The following is a 20,300-nucleotide window of genomic DNA, read 5'->3' as shown; positions in this document are numbered from 1 at the left end:
CATCCAATTCAAGGCTCTGATGTTTGTCTACAGAACAAGCGCTGACTCTGCACTGCTATACCTTAACTCAATACTTCATAGTTATGCACCCTCCAGAAGCTTGCATTCTGCAAGTGAACAGCGCCTTGTGGTGCCATCACAAAGGGGCACAAAATCACTCTCACGGACCTTCTCTGTGTCTGTTCCTGGCTGGTGGAATGACCTGCCACGCTCTATCTGAGCAGCTGAGTCCTTGGCCATTTTCAAAAAAAATTGCTAAAGACATATCTTTTTCGCCAACACTTGACCCAGTAATGGTAGCACTTTTTATTTATCTTTCTTTTCTTCGATTTCTACTTTTTTTTCCATCTATTTGTGTATTTTTAAAAAAAATTATATTTCTTGCTACGAGCACTTTACTGATTAAACTGTGACTTGACGCAGCACTTACATACTGTTGTACTCTTGATTTCATTGCTTCTACTATTCTCATTTGTAAGTCGCTTTGGAGAAAAGCGTCTGCTAAGTGACTAAATGTAAAGGTAAAATGTAAAGGTTTTTATGAGTAAGTCATCGAGTCATTCATTGAAGCAAGTGGTTGTAAATGAATCATTGACTCTCACAGACGTGTGTTGTAGTTCTGCTGTGGTTTTTGTCAGAACTATTTCATTGCAAAATAGAGTAAATACTGACAGTACTGTGTTTAAAATGTAAATTTTATTTTTTGAAATAATATTTGGGAACAATTGCATTCTTGATCGTTGTCATTAAATACAAGAACTCACAAGGTATTTTTTTGTATCAGAGAAAGTTTGAGTCTTAAATCAAAATTAATCCATTATCTGTGTCTATATTTGTTCTTCATGAGAGTAAGTGCTAAATCCCCACTTTTACAAAGGTGCATTGTCGAGAACGACAGTAATTTAGCGCGATTTAAGACAGCAGAAGATGAGTGAGTGGATGCAAGATTGGGAGCGTGGTTTTGCGTGAGTGTTTTTCCTCTCTTTTTTCTTATGTTTTTTTAGGTTTATTTAAGAGTTTTGTTTATCGTTAGTGGTATAGTTTAAGTGGTTTAGTTTTTTGGTGGTGGTGACAGCCCGTGTAACCGGGAGTCATGCCAGTTCACGGAGTTGGCAGTGTGGGGCTGGAAATGCTATAGTCCGACTATAGATTGTTCTGTAGAGGATTGCGCTTTGGCAGTCAGAGGGATTGTTGGATACAACAGCGTTAAATCCGCGTCTAGAATGAACAATGGAGTTGTGATTTTTGTGGATAGCTTTGATAAAGTTGCAACAATTGTTGAACAATGCGTAATAATTAAAGATGTCTTCGTTCAAGCGGTGCCGCTTGTTAATCCGGCAAAAAAGATAATTTTGTTGCAAGTCCCTCCGTTCATTAGTAATGAGATGTTAGAAAGAGAACTTTCACGACATGGACAGCTAATGTCGCCGATTAGATTGATTTCTCTCGGCTGTAAATCTCCACAATTGAGACATGTTGTTTCTTTTAGAAGACAAGTCTTTATGATCTTAAAAAACAACAATGAAGAATTAAACTTAGTGTTTAAGTTCAGAGTGGATGATTATGACTACAACGTTTATGTAACCTCAGAAAAAATGAAATGTTTTGGATGTGGAGTGGAGGGTCATCTTATACGTTCTTGCCCAGAAAAGACTGCTGCTGAGATTAATATTGAAACTGTAGAACAGGGTGAGTCAAGTAAATCTCAGAAACAAAAGAAAAATGAATCAAATGAACCTCAGGGACAGAAACTGGACAAAACAATCACATCTCAAGGGCAAAAACAAAATGAATTAAATGAATCAAATGAAACTCGGGGACAAGAATTGGATGAATCAAGTAAATCTCAAAGACAAAAACAGAATGAACTAAATGATTCTCAGGGACAAAAATCAGAATGAATTAAATGAGTCACAAGAACAAAAACAGATTGAACTAAATGAATCTCAGAGACAAAAGCAAAATGGATTAAATGAATCTCAAGGAAAAAAAAAACAGAATGAATCAGACAGAATAAAACTGAGACAATCACACAAAGTTCAGAAGCCAGATTCAGTTGTTCGAGAGAACTCTGTTGAGAACAGTCAACACTGTGATATTGATTTTGAAGAAGAGGCCAGTATTAGTTTGCAGAAAGAAGTGGAGGAAGTAGGAGGTTCTTTGGATGAAGAAAGTGAGATGGTTGTGGATGACAATTCTAATGATAGGAAAATAAAAATTGGAGTTGTTTATCAACTCCCTGATAAAATGAAAAATATTCCTCTGCGTGATTGTTCTCAGACTTTTGATAGTGATGTTGAGGTGGACTCTGATGTTGATTCTTTAGCTTCTTCACAGTCCTTGCCCCTGAAAAATAGTGGCTACTCTATGTTGAGTATCAAAAAGTTTCTTAAGAGTACTAAAGGAGCCAGGAATGTGAAAATTGAGAATGTGTTTCCTGATTTACAACTTTTCATTGATTCAGTTAAGACTTTTCAAAAAAGTTCTGAAAGCGCAGGAGAGAAAGTTTTCACTAAACAAGAGATTTATCGCTTAAAGAAACTTGTTTTGAAAGCTAAAAGACAATTAGAAGATGGTGAATATGTTTAGTAAATTTTCTAATTTGTTTTTCTTTTGTTTGTCTTTTGTTTTCTTTTGTTTTATGAGTGAGTTAAAAATAGGCAGTCTAAACTTAAATGGAGCTAGAGATGAAAGAAAAAGAGCTTCAGTTTTTAGACTGTGTTCCCTTAAAAAAAGTGGACGTTATCTTTGTACAAGAGACTCATAGTACTGCTGATAACGAAGTTGACTGGAAGACAGAATGGGAGGGTGATGTTTTTTTTAAGTCACAAAACAAGTAATAGTTGTGGAGTGGGTGTTCTTTTTTCCAAAAGTTTCAATCCTCAATCTGTTGAAGGTGAAGAAGTTATTAAAGGTCAATTGTTAAAAGTTAGAGTAACATATGAAAATGTGCAACTTGTGATTATCTCTGTATATGCTCCAGCTGTTGGTTTAGAGAGATTTACCTTTTTGGAGGCTGTAAATGATGTTATTAGAGATTGTAATGATAAAGAATTTTTATTTATAGGTGGAGACTGGAATTGCACTGAAAATAGACTTGATAGAAATCATGTAGAGCCTCATCCTGCCTCTCGCACTCGTCTGATTCAATTATTAGAGACCCATGAGTTATATGATGTGTGGAGAAGGTTACATGGTAATCAAAGGCAGTATACCTGGACTCATTGTAAAGATAATTTATTGTCCATGGCCAGACTTAATCGTTTTTATTGTTCTAAATATCATCTTAATGTTGTTAAAAACTGTTTTATTAGCCCTGTTGGGTTTTCTGATCACTCACTTGTTGTGATTTGTGTTTTTTTGAAATGTGTAAAGCCTAGTAGTGCCTATTGGCACTTTAATACAGCTTTATTAGAAGATAAAAATTTTAAAGACATCTTTGTATCTTTTTGGAAAAATCATCAAAATACAAAAAATGATTTTATGTCCTTACAGCAGTGGTGGGACTTCGGAAAAGTTCAAGTAAAGCAGTTGTGTCAACAATATCATTGTAATGTTACCAAAGTTTTGATGAAGTCTTTAAAAGCTTTGGAGTCTGAAGTGGAAGAACTGCAGGGTTTAGCTGAAGCTACAAAAGAGCAACGCTATTTGGAAGCTCTTGAAGTTAAAAAATCTGTTTTGACCTATTAGATTATATTCTATCTACTATTTGATGGGCTCTGATTAGGTCCCGTTTTAAAAATGTAGTAGAAATGGATGTTCCATCACACTTTTTTTTTTGGATTGGAGTGAAAAAAATGGTCAAAAAAGATTGATTCATAGTATAAAGTCTGACTCAGGTCATATGCTGTCTGACCATGCTGATATTCGTAAACATGCTGTTAACTTTTACAGTGATTTGTATAAATGTGAGCACCAAGAAGAGCAGGTAATAGCCCAAAGTTTTTATAGTGGTCTTCCCCAGGTTAAACAAGAGAGTAATACAGTGTTGGAAGCAGATATCTCCCTGGGTGAACTTTATACGGCTTTGCAAAGCATGCAGAGCAGAAAAGCTCCTGGATTAGATGGCCTGCCTGTTGATTTTTACAAATTTTTTTGTTCTGTAATTGTAATTGGAAAAATCAATGAACGTTTGCCTTTAAGTTGCAGAAGGGCAGTTCTTACCCTTCTGCCTAAAAAGGGTGACCTGCAGCTCATAAAAAACTGGAGACCTGTGTCCTTGCTTTGCACTGATTATAAGCTCCTTTCCAAATAGACTTAGTAAAGTGATGGAAGTTATTCATCCTGATCAGACCTATTGTGTTCCTGCTAGGTTGATTTCTGATAATATTGTTCTGATTCAAGACTTGTTAGAAATCTCTAAGCTTTTTGGTCTGAAAATGGAAATTGTTTCTATTGATCAGGAAAAAGCTTTCGATCGTGTTGAACACAAATATTTATGGCAAACAATGATTGCTTTTGGTTTTACTTCTGTTTTTATCAATAAAATCAAGACTTTGTATTGTGATGTTCAGAGTGTTTTGAAAATCAATGGTGTTTTGAGCGCTCCTTTTCAGGTCCAGCGTGAAATTAGACAGGGCTGTGCCCTGTCTGGAATATTATATTCTCTGGCTTTCGAACCTTTATTACATAAACTTAGAACTGTTTTACAAGGTGTGATTTTACCAGGGTGCAATGTACCTTTAAAGTTGTCTGCATATGCAGACGGCTTAGTAATGATAGTTGATAATCAGCAAGATATTGACATGTTAACAAATGTTATAGCTCAGTATGGTATAATATCTTAAGCCAGAGTAAATTGGAGCAAAAGTGAAGCTCTCAGTATAGTATATATATAGTATCTCAGTATAATGTTTGAAAAAGATTTTAAATTGCCTGTGGGATTGAATTGGAAGACAGATGGGGGTTTAAAATACTTAGGTGTGTTTTTGGGTGAAGAACCTTTTGTCCTTAAAAACTGGGATAATGTTCTTGAGAAAATTAAAGGTCGTATTGCTAAATGGAAGTGGATTTTACTAAAAATGTCTTATAGAGGCAGAGTTCTTGTTATTAACAATTTTATTTTATCCACTTTATGGCATCGCCTTGCATGTGTTGATCCTCCTTCAGACTTGCTGTCAAAGATTCAGGCACTTACTGTTGATTTCTTTTGGGACCGCTTGCATTGGACTCCCCAAAGTGTATTATTTTTGCCAAAAGATGGAGGACAAGGCTTAATCCATCTGAACAGTAGACGGGTAACTTTTCGTTTCCAGTTTGTGCAGAGGTTTCTGTGTGGTCCAACAGATTTGGTGTGGAGACCACTGGCATGTACCATTTTGAACCAATTAGGTGGTCTTGGTCTGGACAGAACATTGTTTCTGATGGATTTAAAACAACTCAACACTAGTGGACTACCAAGTTTTTATCGTGGACTGTTCAAAGTCTGGAATTTGTTTAAAATGGAGAGGGCAGAACATCATAGTTCACTGTATTGGCTTCTTCAAGATCCAGTCGTGTATGGAACACGGTTGAGTGCAACCTGGCAAATAAGTCCCAGTTTTCTCAGACAGTTCTGTACGTCTAATGTAGTGACTTTGGGACATGTAATTAAGTTTACAGGTGCAAACATGGACAATGCTCTTCTCCTTGCCTCTCATTTAAAGGTTCACTCTGTTCGTATAATTTCCTTGTTGCTTAAAAAATGGAAAGCAGCTTTAACAGATTCTGAACTTACATTGTTGCAATCCTATTGTGGTGGATCTGTCCAACCAAGTGTTGATGATATTTTTCCTTTGTTGAAGGTTCTCCCAGATTTTAAGGACTGTACAGGTTTTTTTTTTAGAAACTAATAATTCTTGTGTATCTGTGCATGATGCTGATAAGAAATTGTTATACAGATTGATTGTTAAAATTTTAAACAAAGATAAATTAAATGGTAAAGTTGACACTCCATGGAGAGCTCACTTAGGTTTGAATGATGGTGTTGGACCTGAATGGAGGGCGTTGTACAAACCACCATTGTTGAAGAAGGTTGCTGATTTGCAATGGAGGGTTTTACATACAGCCGTGGCTGTTAATGCTTTTATTTCTGTTTTGAACTCTGATATTAATCATGACTGTCCTTTTTGTACTCTTCATGAGACAGTTTTTCACTGTTTTATGGGTTGTTGTCATCTCTTGCCACTGTTTTCTATGTTGGAAGATCTTTTTAAATTGTTTGGTCTAGCTTTTTCCAGAGAATTGTTTATTTTGGGTTATAGGTATTCCCAAAAAAGAGGGAGCAGTGTCAACTCTTTAATTTTATTTTGGGAAGAGCAAAGATGGCTGTATATATGAGTAGACAAAATAAGATAGAAAGATCTGCAGATGATGATGCTGTTTTTGTTTTTGTCAAAATGGTGAAGGCTCGTTTAAAAATAGATTTTAATTACTACAGTTTGATGAATGATTTAGAAAAGTTTTCCAATATATGGTGTTATAAAGATGTGCTCTGCTCTGTTGTAGAGAATAATTTAATTTTCAAGAGTATTGATTTAAGGTGATTTTAATTATTTGATGATTGTTGTATTTTCATAACTGTTTAATAAAGTTTTTGTAAAATCTCAAAATCTCTCTCTCTCTCTCTCTCTCTCTATATATATATATATATATATATATGTGTGTGTGTGTGTGTGTGTGGCAGCAGAGCGTGAGTTTGTTTTGTTTTAAATGGTTTGTTTTGTTGCTGACTATCAAGTTTATGGTCAACGAATGGCTTTTCTGAGGTATAATGTTATGTGACATTGTTTCCAACTCTGATTGAACTGATTAAGATGTGATATAGATTTCGGTAAGCTACTGTATCTTGCAACATATTTTCTGATGTTCTTTCATGTTTATTTCATTCTGTAAAGTAGTAAAGAGGAAGAGATGATCGCGTTCACTCACGATCCGCGACAACTGTTCAAGAGGAAAAATGACTGTGTCATGAAAAGTGACACAGTCTTTGTTTAACTTTCTTTTCATAATATAAATAAATGCATAGCCTAGGACCATTTGCTTATCCTATAAGCACGTGAATAAAAATGAAAATATGGACGAAAAAAGAAACTATTAAACGTCTTATCATTAAAATCTAAAAATTAAAAATGACGGGGAATAATATTAATTGATTATGATGGAATTTTTACTACCCTGTCCGTCAAAATGACGGACAGTGAAAAAATCTAACGCGATATACACTCACCTAAAGGATTATTAGGAACACCTGTTCAATTTCTCATTAATGCAATTATCTAATCAACCAATCACATGGCAGTTGCTTCAATGCATTTAGGGGTGTGCTCCTGGTCAAGACAATCTCCTGAACTCCAAACTGAATGTCAGAATGGGAAAGAAAGGTGATTTAAGCAATTTTGAGCGTGGCATGGTTGTTGGTGCCAGACGGGCCGGTCTGAGTATTTCACAATCTGCTCAGTTACTGGGATTTTCACGCACAACCATTTCTAGGGTTTACAAAGAATGGTGTGAAAAGGGAAAAACATCCAGTACGCGGCAGTCCTGTGGGCGAAAATGCCTTATTGATGCTAGAGGTCAGAGGAGAATGGGCCGACTGATTCAAGCTGATAGAAGAGCAACTTTGACTGAAATAACCACTCGTTACAACCGAGGTATGCAGCAAAGCATTTGTGAAGCCACAACATGCACAACCTTGAGGCGGATGGGCTACAACAGCAGAAGACCCCACCGGGTACCACTCATCTCCACTACAAATAGGAAAAAGAGGCTACAATTTGCACGAGCTCACCAAAATTGGACAGTTGAAAACTGGAAAAATGTTGCCTGGTCTGATGAGTCTCGATTTCTGTGGAGACATTCAGATGGTAGAGTCAGAATTTGGCGTAAACAGAATGAGAACATGGATCCATCATGCCTTGTTACCACTGTGCAGGCTGGTGGTGATGGTGTAATGGTGTGGGGGATGTTTTCTTGGCACACTTTAGGCCCCTTAGTGCCAATTGGGCATCGTTTAAATGCCACGGCCTACCTGAGCATTGTTTCTGACCATGTCCATCCCTTTATGAACACCATGTACCCATCCTCTGATGGCTACTTCCAGCAGGATAATGCACCATGTCACAAAGCTCGAATCATTTCAAATTGGTTTCTTGAACATGACAATGAGTTCACTGTACTAAAATGGCCCCTACAGTCACCAGATCTCAACCCAATAGAGCATCTTTGGGATGTGGTGGAACGGGAGCTTCGTGCCCTGGATGTGCATCCCACAAATGTCCATCAACTGCAAGATGCTATCCTATCAATATGGGCCAACATTTCTAAAGAATGCTTTCAGCACCTTGTTGAATCAATGCCACGTAGAATTAAGGCAGTTCTGAAGGCGAAAGGGGGTCAAACACAGTATTAGTATGGTGTTCCTAATAATCCTTTAGGTGAGTGTATATACGATTATTTTAATCTCTGTTTATTGTCCCGAGTCATGCCTCATTATCAGTTTGTCTTTTTCAATCATTGAATGCATAGGCATATGGGAAAAGAGTCATGAACATGAAGCCAATCTGTTCACAAAACCTTCCCCGATATTACTTCTGTACATGGCTTTTATACATGTTTCAGGGGTGGTGTAGCAACTGTCTAATGAGAATATACATTCATGATATATGAATGTGGAACATATAGAAAAACAAGTCTAAATATGTTCAACTTCTGGTCAAGTAACCATGCCTTCCTGGGGCTCCAGGAAGGTCTTATCCATTACTTTCAATACAAAAGGCAGGGACCCTTTCTTGGCTGCTTTCCAAGAAACAGACATATACATATTGTACATTAAAAACAGATGTGTAATGAAACAATAACAACTATTCTCCCCTATTACCCTTACAGCCTTAAAGACCTGGGCTGGATTTCCCGATAACGTTGTCTCTTAGCGTGCTACGAAGACTCTAAAGGTAGACCTTAACTAAAGATATACTGTTTCTAGGCGTGTTCCCCGAACTATCCCTTAGGAGGTTGCTTAAGGTATATATCTTCTTAAGTGTGATGTTACCAGGTGCTGTCCATGGCAGCGGTGTTGATTTAGTTGATATCGATGGCTCGAGAATCGGTAATTCACTCTATACAGGGGCTGCTTCACTGCATTATGTGAGAAATAAGTGTTTTTTATAAAAAGAAGCACTTCAGAAGTAGAAATTGCATTTATCAGGACTCATGGGATGTTATAAAAGTAATCCAAATTGCAAACTAAATCTATATTGTAATTTATCTATATTCTGGGGGCGTGAAGCCCCCATCAGCCTGAGTTTAAGGCGACTGTTATTTAGAACAAAGTTTTAATTCCTTGGAGACGCGCCATGCAGCTGGCAGACATGTAGGTATCTTGTTTATATCGTTTTTTCACTTTTTTTCAAAATATTCACAAACTTGTTAACTATATCATTAATTATATGATATATTCCGATTGTAAAGTATGTGGAAGTGAATGTGTTTTGTCGCGCGATGAGTTTGCACGGCTATTCAGAGCTGTCGGATTTACAAAATCTTCCCCGAAATACATAAAAGTATGTGGGCGGTGAACTGGGAAAAGAATAGAGTAAACTTTATTGTTTCATACACAAAAATTTCAAACACTTTGTCAAATTATGTAATTGAAAGGGTTAGGCCTCTAGTTGCAGCTTCTGTAGACATCAGTGTATGGAATTTGCTTTTAACAAACTATAAATGTCTTTTTTATGCTGTAGACTACTTAATTCAAATGTATATTTAAAAGTCTGAAACATAAAATAAACCTGATGATGAGGTTAAAAACACCGAATAGTTACGATACATGACAAGCGCGAAGCGCGTGTCTGTCTCTGGATCAGCACTAAAGCACATTTGAATTTAGCAGTGAATCTTTGCATTTTATTGTTTGCCATAATCCTAACTGAACACTGAGTGTATTACAGCTTCAGAATTATATTCGTATTGACTGACAACAGTGATAAGGTATAGCTAAGAGTGGTCCAGACCAACCTTACGAAATTATGACTTACAGAAGGTATACTTAACTAAGAACGTTTTGGGAAACACATATTAACGTTAAGGTACAGCTTAAGGTATAATTTAAGAACGACATAGAGTTAAGAAGGTTTCAGGAAATCCAGCCCAGGAGAGAGAAGGGACAAACAGAGAAAGAAAAGTCAGGCTGATAAGATTTATCTTAAAGTCCCCCATTTGATCATAAAATGATCAATTAATCACAGCGTGACTTTTCCTCACAACACTTAATCACTTTCCTTTACCTTCAATTTTTATCAGCTTCAGAAAACATCTTCAACCTTCAATTAACATTCCTTACATTCTAAAACAGTGGGTAAAAATTCACTGTAGACAACTATTTTGTCATCTTCCACATCTCAGTCTCTTCATTGTATCCTTCAGCATCAGGGTGATTTAATCAGTTTCTGTTGCATTTCTCTTTTTGCTGCTAAGCAGTGAGGTGCTTGTCGATCCTTCCTCTGTTCTTGGATGCTCTTGATCAGTTGGAGCAATTGATTTTTTGAGCAGTTTGAGCAGTGCCTCCTCAAAAAAAAAAAAAAAAAAAAGGATGAGAAAATATTCCATATTACATATAAAACAACACAAATATTACAAATTATGACATTAAAAAGAGCGCAAGTCACTCGTTTTTCTAAAGAAACACTGCCCAACAGCGACACTCGCAAGTAAAGTTACAGCAGGAGTCATGCCTCCCTTTCCTCTCATAGAAAACCATTACCCCTGTCGTGCAGTGGGTTTTGTTGGGGGGGGTGGGGGTTGTGTGATAAATCTCGCCTCTTGTTGACATGCACGTTCCACACGTCAGTTTAAACAAATGATGTTTTTAGGTTTTTTAGTGCAATCAGCTTGGTGAAATTAAAAATACATCTTTTTGTCTGTGACAGACGGTGTTTATGGAGCATGACTGATGATCCAAAATAGCCTAAGTTGACTATTAAAAAGAAAAACATCAATACACAAATAAAATATATTGTTTAAATTATTACAGCCTTTATTTGTTATTTTGGAATGAATGTAGAAATGCTTAAAACACTAACTTGATGAGATTGACTTGGTTTTGATAAATAGAACATTTATTACAATACATTGTTAATGTAAAATTACAAAATAGAATTGTATTTGGTTTCTTTTTTCCTTTTTTGATGTAATGTAAAGTAATGTTCATTTAAAGTCCCCCTGTAGTCAGTTATTTTATCCCTTAAAACTCATCTTTGATCACTAAAATGACATATTTAAAAAAAAAAAAATTAAAGTGAAAAAAAAAAATCTTCATGCCTTAAAATAGCTTGAATGTAACTCTAAAACCTTGCCTCATTTAATATACACAGATCAATGAATATGCAAATTAGCCCCGCCTCCACTCACTCACACCAGCTCAGAGAGTACTGTTGCTGCAGTGAAGTCGGCAATTTGTTGTTTGTGTTGTGGATATAGGCTACATGAAATAAATTCACATCCTTGAATGAGCGTGGATTTACTTGAAGTTATCAGGAAGGGCAGGCTAATATCTATATCCATTTCAGAGGTGGCCAAAATCAGAATTCATAATTGACTGAATAGCTCCACGCTGACTGACATGCATGAATCACGGTCACACGCACACGCTCATAGCAGTATTTTTTTAGCTATGTTTTATAGTATTAAAATATTTCAAATGACAAAAACTATTTAAAAAAAAAAAAAAAAAACTTTATTGGCTTTTCAAGTCAGCTGTCACTTTGGCGCGAGTCGCTATGCGCTCACACTTGGCACAGCCCTTGCGACGGTTCTGTCATTAATTAATATGAATTAATATGAAAGCCTTTTGCTTGACTACGTCATCAAACAGCTAATAATGTGTTGCTAATGTTACACACACCGTTCCTGTTCTTCATGTCAGAGTCAGACAGCTGCATTCTAACAATCAGTATCCTTACAAACGCTTTGAACAACTCAGAACATCAGTGGAGAAAGGCATTCATCATAACATTCATCATAACATCGTAATAGACTCGCTATATTGCTAAATCTACACATTTTTTAATATCAACAGAAAATATACTGGGATAACCTGGCTTCTCTCGAGACTTTCCTGCTTCAGAGTGCTCATGGTTAATGATATGCTAAAGCCTGCCGGCACATTGTTGTGATTGGTTACAAGGTAGTCTGTGACGTCACAAACACCACCGATTTCAAACTGCGGGTTTTAGACTGCCTTTGGTTTCAAACATAAAATACTCAGAAATGGTGCTGACTTATGAATTTGCACATGGTTTGTCTTAAAGCATATTAAAAAGACTACATAGACATATAAACAACATTAAAAACTTGATTTTCACCACAGGGGGTCTTTAACGTGTCAAGATGTGTCAACGGTAAGAGAAATGCACATTAATTGAAATTTGATTCATAAAAAATTAAAAAATGTGCCTCCTCATTTCAGAACACCACTGCACTCCACTGCTATATATGATAGATATATAGAGGTAGACATGGAGGAGACACAGACAAAAATAACAAGACCAAAACAAGACAATAGCATTGTCATTTTCCATACAGTTAACAATACATTAGCACCTTTATTGGTAGGATGAACATAACAGAACTGCTTGTGAATGGAAATCTTAGAATGCTTTTGTTAGAGGCAAAGTATATTTACTCATCAGCAGTGACAGTAGTAACCTGTGAAAAAATTACGGTGCGGTGAGGGCTGTCCATTCTCTCATTATCACCAATACATTGAGCAGGGCTTGAACCCATGTCATTCCAATTCCTGTCAATACCATACACTGATTTTTGCTATCTGATTTTCTCTTCATTATTTGTGAAATACAGTGCATTTCAAAATGATTAACCAATGCTTTTCTACATGGACAACACTCATACCACTTTTAAAATGTTAATCACAATGTATTTCATACACCTGTCACAGAATTAGCTTGAGGGAATTCATCTTGACATTCTGAAAAGGAAGAGTTAGGTGTGCGCAGCGCAGGTGTGGCACTGCCACAACAACCCAGGACAGGATAGTTAACCCATATTCATCCATGGCCATTATTTTATTGGGCATAATCCAATTTGTGTGCCTACTTCGAAAATTTGGATACAGCTGTTAATGGCATTTGGTTTGCCTTGGTGCACCATTACTCACACACATTTTCACACATTTTCTCACACCCATTTTTAGGCCAGAGTGTCATCTCTTTTTATCAACGTCTCCATAGACAGTGAAATGAATAGGGAATGTATATGGGTGGAATACCACCAAGTCCAATTGAATAACACCCACTTCGATTTCGACGGAAACTACTGAACGTAGGCACTGTGGCATTCCCTGTGCGACAGTGTCTAAGCATTTGGACTCATGCAGTCAGACGATGTCAGTCGCAATGGGTTTAAATATAACACCTCAAATTTCTCAATATCTAATTGATCAAATAATATTTTAGACTTAGGCATGCCACAGTTAGAAGAACCAATTTTAATTTCTTAAATGCAATTTTTCATTAATTTGTCTAATATAATTTCATCTTCATTATCAATTTGGTGTTGCTCATGAGCTGCTCTAATAAAAATTTGGAGATCTCCACATATTCTTGAATCCATGGCCAAAGCACTAGCATCATGTACTCATAATCCCTGTTAATGACAGCATTTGTAATTTCATAAGTTAGGAATTTTGGAATTATTACTTAAATTTATCCCTTAAAATATAAATTATCCAAGATAGGGGTGACCGATATCATGGCTTTACCGTCCACATTTGTGCTTATCTGCTTTACAGGAAGCTCTGTCTTGCAAGTAGAGTCTACACTCTCTCTGTACACTTCACAGCATCACCAATGATCTAATTTAACAGTTTACCCCTGGATGTTATGGAATGTCCCCTCACTATTCTAGGTCCAGTCAAAAGTTTAGCTGATTTATGAATTTACACTTAGCTTCATTTTATAAGGTTGTACTGGTCAAAAGAAAGCAGTGTTGTTAGTTTATCAAAATATAAAGAACTGCTATGTGTAACGTTCTGAGTTTTGTTCTATTTAGTTCATGTTTAGAGTTTGTTTTTTCTTTGGTCACATGTTCCCCTTTGTTCTCAGTTTCCCGCCACTTGTTTGTTACTATTGTTTCTGATTTGATTAGTGTTTGAGTTCAGGTGTGTCTCGTTAGTTTGTCTCGTGTCTCGTTAGTCCCCTGTTCTCCTTGTTTTTAAGCCCTGTGTTTGTTCAGTTCCTTTGTCAGTTCTCTGTTGCTTTCTTCTGGTTGTTCAGTTTGTTTTGTAAGAAGAGTGTTTTTGTTTTGTGAATAAACCTTGAGTGCTGCATTTAGATCCTGCCTCCTTGCTTGCTGCAACCAACTGCAACAGAAGAACTGACCTTTATCATTGGATCTAGCAGCACAAGGAAAGGATGACCCAGGCTGAAGACCGGCTTTGGGAACTGAGGCAGAGGGGACGTCCTTTGGAGAGGTATGTGGAGGAGTTTCTTGAGGTCTCTTATCAGGTGGGCTGGCCTGATGCTTCCCTCAGTGCTTGTTTTCTGATGGGTCTGGATGAAGATACTATTCGGTATAGTTAACCTGCTTGTTATTTTACTCTAGTCGAGGCTATTAATCTCATTCTCTATAATGAGAATTTAACACTCTGAGGTCTAAAAACGCGCCGGCGCGTTTTGCAGTTTTTTTTTCACATTGCAGCAAAACAGACTTAAAATACTCCGTCATTTTTTGTCATAGAGACATAAGTAATATATCAATTGAAACTATAGAATGTCTTCTTTTTTTTGTGTACACTCACAATCAAAATAAAACTTTGTGCTTTTTAAAAATAAATAAAATATACAGGGTGTGCTGTCCTGCCGTCTCCGTCTCTGCAAACATCGTTCTAAAACGTCACTAAAAGTAACTAAAATAGATGGCTTATACATGCTACATGGACATGAGAGATATGTCTTTGGAAAGCTTTAAGTGTCTACTTTTAAACAAAACAAATAAATTCTAAAACAAATATTCTCCCTTTATGTAATCAGTATAAAAGTAAAGAGAGGTACTGTTTCTCCTGTCTGACCTAATTATCTTTAATGTGTGCCCGCCCACGCGCAGAGCGCTCTATTCATAAGATAATGTGCTGAGGCGATTTATGCAAACTGTAAACGCCCCTAACAGCGTCTTAAAAAGCATCAAGTTTCATCAGATTCATTCGCTGTCCTTCGCGTTTGGAAGATGGCACACTACACAGGTGAGCAGGCTCTTCAGATGGTCCTGGACAGTGAGGAAGTTCACTCTTTCCTCGGAAGAAGAACACGACTCTGACGATGAACGTCTGCATTTTGAAGAGCGACTTGATCCAGCTGAAGATACAGTTTCTGATGAGTAAGTGATTTAGTTTTACTATATATATATATATAACTTTATCTCATAAAAATGCTTATAAATAGAATGCTTTTCTGTTGATATACTCAAATTATTTGACGTGTTTTTTTTTTATATACAAGCGTACATCTATATTTGCCTTATATTTACATCTATCTATAAATATATATATAGCGTATCTAAGTACCGTATATGATAGGCGTGAATGTGCTAAAATATGCTTGGTTGTGAAATGCGCGAACATGTTGCTATTTGCTAAATGTGCTAACTGATATAGCAGACTGTAAACGTTTACACATTCGCACACTTTGTCCGGTAATGGCCAATTGACAGACATATACAGCATGCTTGTATACCTGTTACTTTCCTGTCAGTTATGCATAGCTAATGGTATGAGAGTATTATCTTATATGCTAATAATAACAGGGTTTTTTTACATTTTTTTTAGGAATGTGGATCCATCACTCTCACATTCACCTGCAATTCCCACTAGGAGGGCACGCAGCAACACAGTTGAGTAAGTACACTTTTACCCACTATATGGTAGGCCTATATTGAAATCTGTAAGATTTTTCATGTTTTTAAAATAAGTTTCGTCTGCTCACCAAGGCTGCATTTATTCAATTAAAAATACAGTAAAAACAGTAATATTGTGAAATATTATTACAATTTAAAATAACTGTTTTCTATTTGAATATATTTCACAAAGTCGTTTATTCTTGTGATGTCCAGCATCATTACTCCAGTCTTCAGTGTCGCATGATCCTTCAGAAATCATTCTAATATGATGATTTGCAGCTCAAGAAACATTTATTGTTTACAATTGTTCAGAAATGTTTCATAAGTAGCAAATCATCATATTTGATGATAATATTTGATGATAATATTAATAAGATTCATATTTGATGATAATATATTTGCAGAGCTCTGTGGTGTGTCGTCACAGAAAGCAGCTCCAAAACGGACCAAAAGTGACCATGTACCGGTTCCAGGAGCAGAGCTGACATCAGATGCAAGGAATAATGCCACCGCTGGTCATCGGAACTGCATGCTTTGCAAAGTACAGCTTGGTAAAAAGCAAGACACACCTTGGAAATGCCAGGCATGTGACATTTACTTGTGTCTTCAGTTGAACTGTTTTCAAAAATGGCACACAGATGTGTGACTGTTCAGATTCTCTGTTCACCACCTCTCACTGACCATTGGGCTGCAAAGATTATCTATATGTGATCAAGCAGGTTATGTATAGGGTGTAAAAGTGGGCTTTTTTTTATAAACCTTACCTTTATTTGCCTGTATACACAAAAAATGTGCCTTTGACCCTAGTTTATATGTGGATTATATTGTTAACTTTATTTTAAATAAAAAAGAAAAAAACAATGATATGTCTTGTCTTTGCATTTTCTTAGTTGACTCAGTCACATTCCTGACTGAATGGCTCATTATGCGGCTCATTAGGGGCAGGGTCTTAATCTCCCCAGGTGTAAATCACTTCATTATTCATGAAGAGTCACACCTCTTCGCATATGGCCTACCTAAACAAAAAGTGTCTTAGAAATTTAAAATCAATACAATGTTTTATGTGTCAGAGTAGGGAGGATCATTTCCACATCATTTTGAAGCAAAAACTCTACACTAAAATATACAATTCTCAAAAGTCTTGTGAAAAAACATTTAGTATGCATTTTTAGGTATTGTTTCAGTTACTTTTTTTTTTTGTTTTTTCAATAACCACGCATAAACATTATTCCTTTAAAAACACAAACATGTACATACATGTTCCTCACATATTATGGTAGCCTAGTTTGTGCTGAATACAGTGTAATGACACTTTTGTCATTAATATGTTTATAACCAACTGATAAAAGCACAAATGTCAGGGCATGTCAAAACTTCTCCAGGGCCCAAAATCAGCCTCAGACTCCAGAGGGTTAATTGGTTCAAATTTTGAAGTAGAAGAGAGGCTAAGGAGAAAAAGTATCTTCCTCATCCAGCCCCATCAGAAACGCTCATGGCCTGGTCAGCTCACCCCATGCCAGTTCCCTCCACATACCCCTCCAATGGATCCACCCATTTCTGTCCCCCTGTGTTTCCCAGTGCACTGAAATGGGTATCCAACAGTGCTGACCTGGGGGCTAAAGTTACTGACCCACCATTTACATCTGTCAGGTCAGCGTTGAAGTCCACCTCCGTTCTCCCAGCCTGCGAGCCTGGACGCAAGATGGCCGCCACCACACCTGAGCCCTCATTTGAGATGGCTGCCATGCCCAAGTCTGCTTTAGAACCCATGGAGGATTCCTGGCTGATCGACTTCTGGTCAGAGCCAAGTACTGTCCCAGAGGGGGCTCCTGTCTATGCCCCAGTCTCAGCCCTGAGCCCAGAGGGGGCTACTGTCTCCATCCCAGTCTCCGCCCCAAGCCCAGAGGGGGCTCCTGTCTCTGTCCCAGTCTCTGCCCTGAGCCCAGAGGGTGCTCCTGTCTCCGTCCCAGTGTCCGCCCCAAGCCCAGAGAGGGCTCCTTTCTCCGCTCCAGCCCACGAGCCCACTTTAGCCCACCAGCCCGCTCTAGCCCATCAGCCCGCTCTAGCCCACTAGCCCGCTCTAGCCCACCAGCCCACTCCAGCCTACCACCTATTCCATGGCATGAACCTGATGGGCCCTCCCAAGAAAATTTTGGGGTGGGGGGAGCAGTACATCTGCCATAGTGGCCAAGCTGAGCCCCCAAGTGAAGGCCACGGAGGCAGCACCACCCTGACCCCCCGAATTACCGGTGCCGCCGTAGTCCCCCGAACTGTCGGCGCCACCCTTGCCCCCCGAATTACCGTCGTGGCCCCCCGAACTGCCAGCGCCTCCCTGGCCCCCCGAATTACCGGCGCCGCCGTGGTCCCCCAAACTGCCGCCACAACCCTGGCCCCCCGAATTGCCGCCATGGCTCCCCAAACTGCCAGCTCCTCCCTGGCCCCCCGAATTACCGGCACCGCCGTGATCCTGGATGCCGTGGAATCTGGCGACTCTGTGCATGAGCTCCCTCTAAATGCGGAAGAAGTGCTGATGATCTGAAAATAAATGTGCGCTGGAGTTTAGCATTCTCCACAGTGAAATTCTGCTGCAATGAAAGTGTCATACAGCCAGTCTTTGTTTCTTCACAAGCCACTTGTACTATTTGTGTGACTAAATTTGCCATGATCAAACCTTCAGCGATGAATTTCAACAAATGTAACATGGATCTCCATCTTACTGTTTGCAGAATGCACTTTTGCAACCTACAATTTAATCGGGAAATGAACATAATTTGGAATTATTGGAAATAATATTAGGAGTTTTGCCGTTTTATCTTTTGAAGTTCCTGAAGGTTTTCCAGTTTTCATGTAAATCAGTTGATCATGTAAGAATTGAAAATATCTAAAGATATTTTAAAATGAACAAAGACATTTGCTTTACTGTTTCAACCCCCTCTCTCTTGCTACAAGGGCCATTTGGAAGGCTCAAAGGTGCTGATAGTGATCAAGGCCTGTAGGCCAAGATGTGTGTACATTGGGGGTCTACAAATGGTCACACCTTTAGTACAGTGGGGGAAGTTTTCATCTTCTGATTGGTCAGTTTGAATGTCTCACATATGGGTTTCAGTCACACGGTCAAGGAAGGGATAAAAGAAGATTGTAACTGTTGCTCTGGCTCTCTTTTTTATGCTCTGCTCTTTCTTTTATTCTTGGCTTTTCTTGGGCACTCTCTGGCCCTCTTTCTTTCTTTCTTTCTCTTTCTCTCTCTCTCTCTCTCTCTCTCTCTCTCTATTTCTCTTTCTCTCTCTCAGGTAACTTTTTACATTCATGCTGTGTACAATTAATGGTATATGATTTTATCATCTCATACATCTATTTTGTAATTATGTTAAGTGTAACCATAATCAGATATTGTCATTAAACCCTTTCAATTATCTCTCGGGCTCTTCTCCAAGTGAGACGACACCTCTGGATGAAGGCGTGAGCAGAGGGGACCACGACTTCGGATTCCAGACTAGGAAACACAGGTGGCAGGTAACCTAAGCTACACTAAAACGGAGAAAGGACCATGGATGACACTGGTAATGAGTTATGTGCGTACTCTACCCATGAGAGTTGCTGGCTCCAGAAGGAAGGATTCTGTGACACCAAACATCGCAACACTCGCTCAAGGTCCTGGTTGGCCCGCTCAGTTTGGCCGTTGCTCTGAGGATGAAAACCAGAAGACAAACTGACACTTGCACCCAGCAAACGACAAAACTCTCTCCAAAATTTGGATACAAATTGGGGCCCCGTAACCGCTGTCTCCTTGGCAGAGGGTAATTTGGGCAAGGGAATAAAATGGGCCGCCTTAGAGAACCGTTCCACTACAGTCAAAACAAATGTATTGTGGCTGTGACGAAATCGAGCGCAATGTGGGACCAGGGTCTCAAAGGGACAGACAGCGGTTGAAGTAACCCCTCCGGATTGCGATTGGAAGTTTTAAACCGATCACAAACTGAGCAGGCCAAAACAAAATCTTGGATGTCACGAGCCATGGAGCGCCACCAGAATCGCCGTTTAACTAGAAAACTGGTACGATTCACTCCTGGATGACACGCCACATTGGAACAATAACCCCATCGAATAACGTCAGACCGTAACCCCTCCGGCACAAATAAACGACTCGGTGGGCAACCGGATGGAGGCGTTACCCCTTCTAAGGCCGTGCAGACCTTCGACTCGATCTCCCATACGAGTGAGGAGACAACTTGTCTCTCAGGTATAATGCACTCGGGAGTAGACGGTTGTTTGGAATGGTCAAAAATACTAGACAAGGCATCGGGTTTGATGTTCTTGGACCCCGGACGGTAGAAAATGAAAAAATCAAAATGGCAGAAAAAAGTGCCCACCGAGCCTGCCTGGAGTTGAGTCGTTTGGCAAATCTGATGTACTCA

General features: G+C 38.4%; 1 protein-coding gene and 1 long non-coding RNA gene across 6 annotated transcripts in view; both read left to right on the top strand.

The window, feature by feature from the left end:
• The window catches only part of LOC137007107 (NACHT, LRR and PYD domains-containing protein 12-like), a 301,858-nt gene that overhangs the window by 128,362 nt on the left and 153,196 nt on the right, over positions 1 to 20,300 (top strand). The window lies entirely within an intron of this gene.
• LOC137007124 (uncharacterized) lies at positions 14,663 to 16,697 on the top strand. The gene is made up of 3 exons (XR_010892564.1): positions 14,663 to 15,366; positions 15,815 to 15,883; positions 16,290 to 16,697. It is a non-coding gene; the product is annotated as an uncharacterized lncRNA (long non-coding RNA).

This window comes from Chanodichthys erythropterus, chromosome 18 (genome assembly GCF_024489055.1).
Source record: "Chanodichthys erythropterus isolate Z2021 chromosome 18, ASM2448905v1, whole genome shotgun sequence".
In the NCBI taxonomy this organism is placed as follows: Eukaryota; Metazoa; Chordata; class Actinopteri; order Cypriniformes; family Xenocyprididae; genus Chanodichthys; species Chanodichthys erythropterus.
This window is presented reverse-complemented; position numbering and strand designations above follow the sequence as displayed.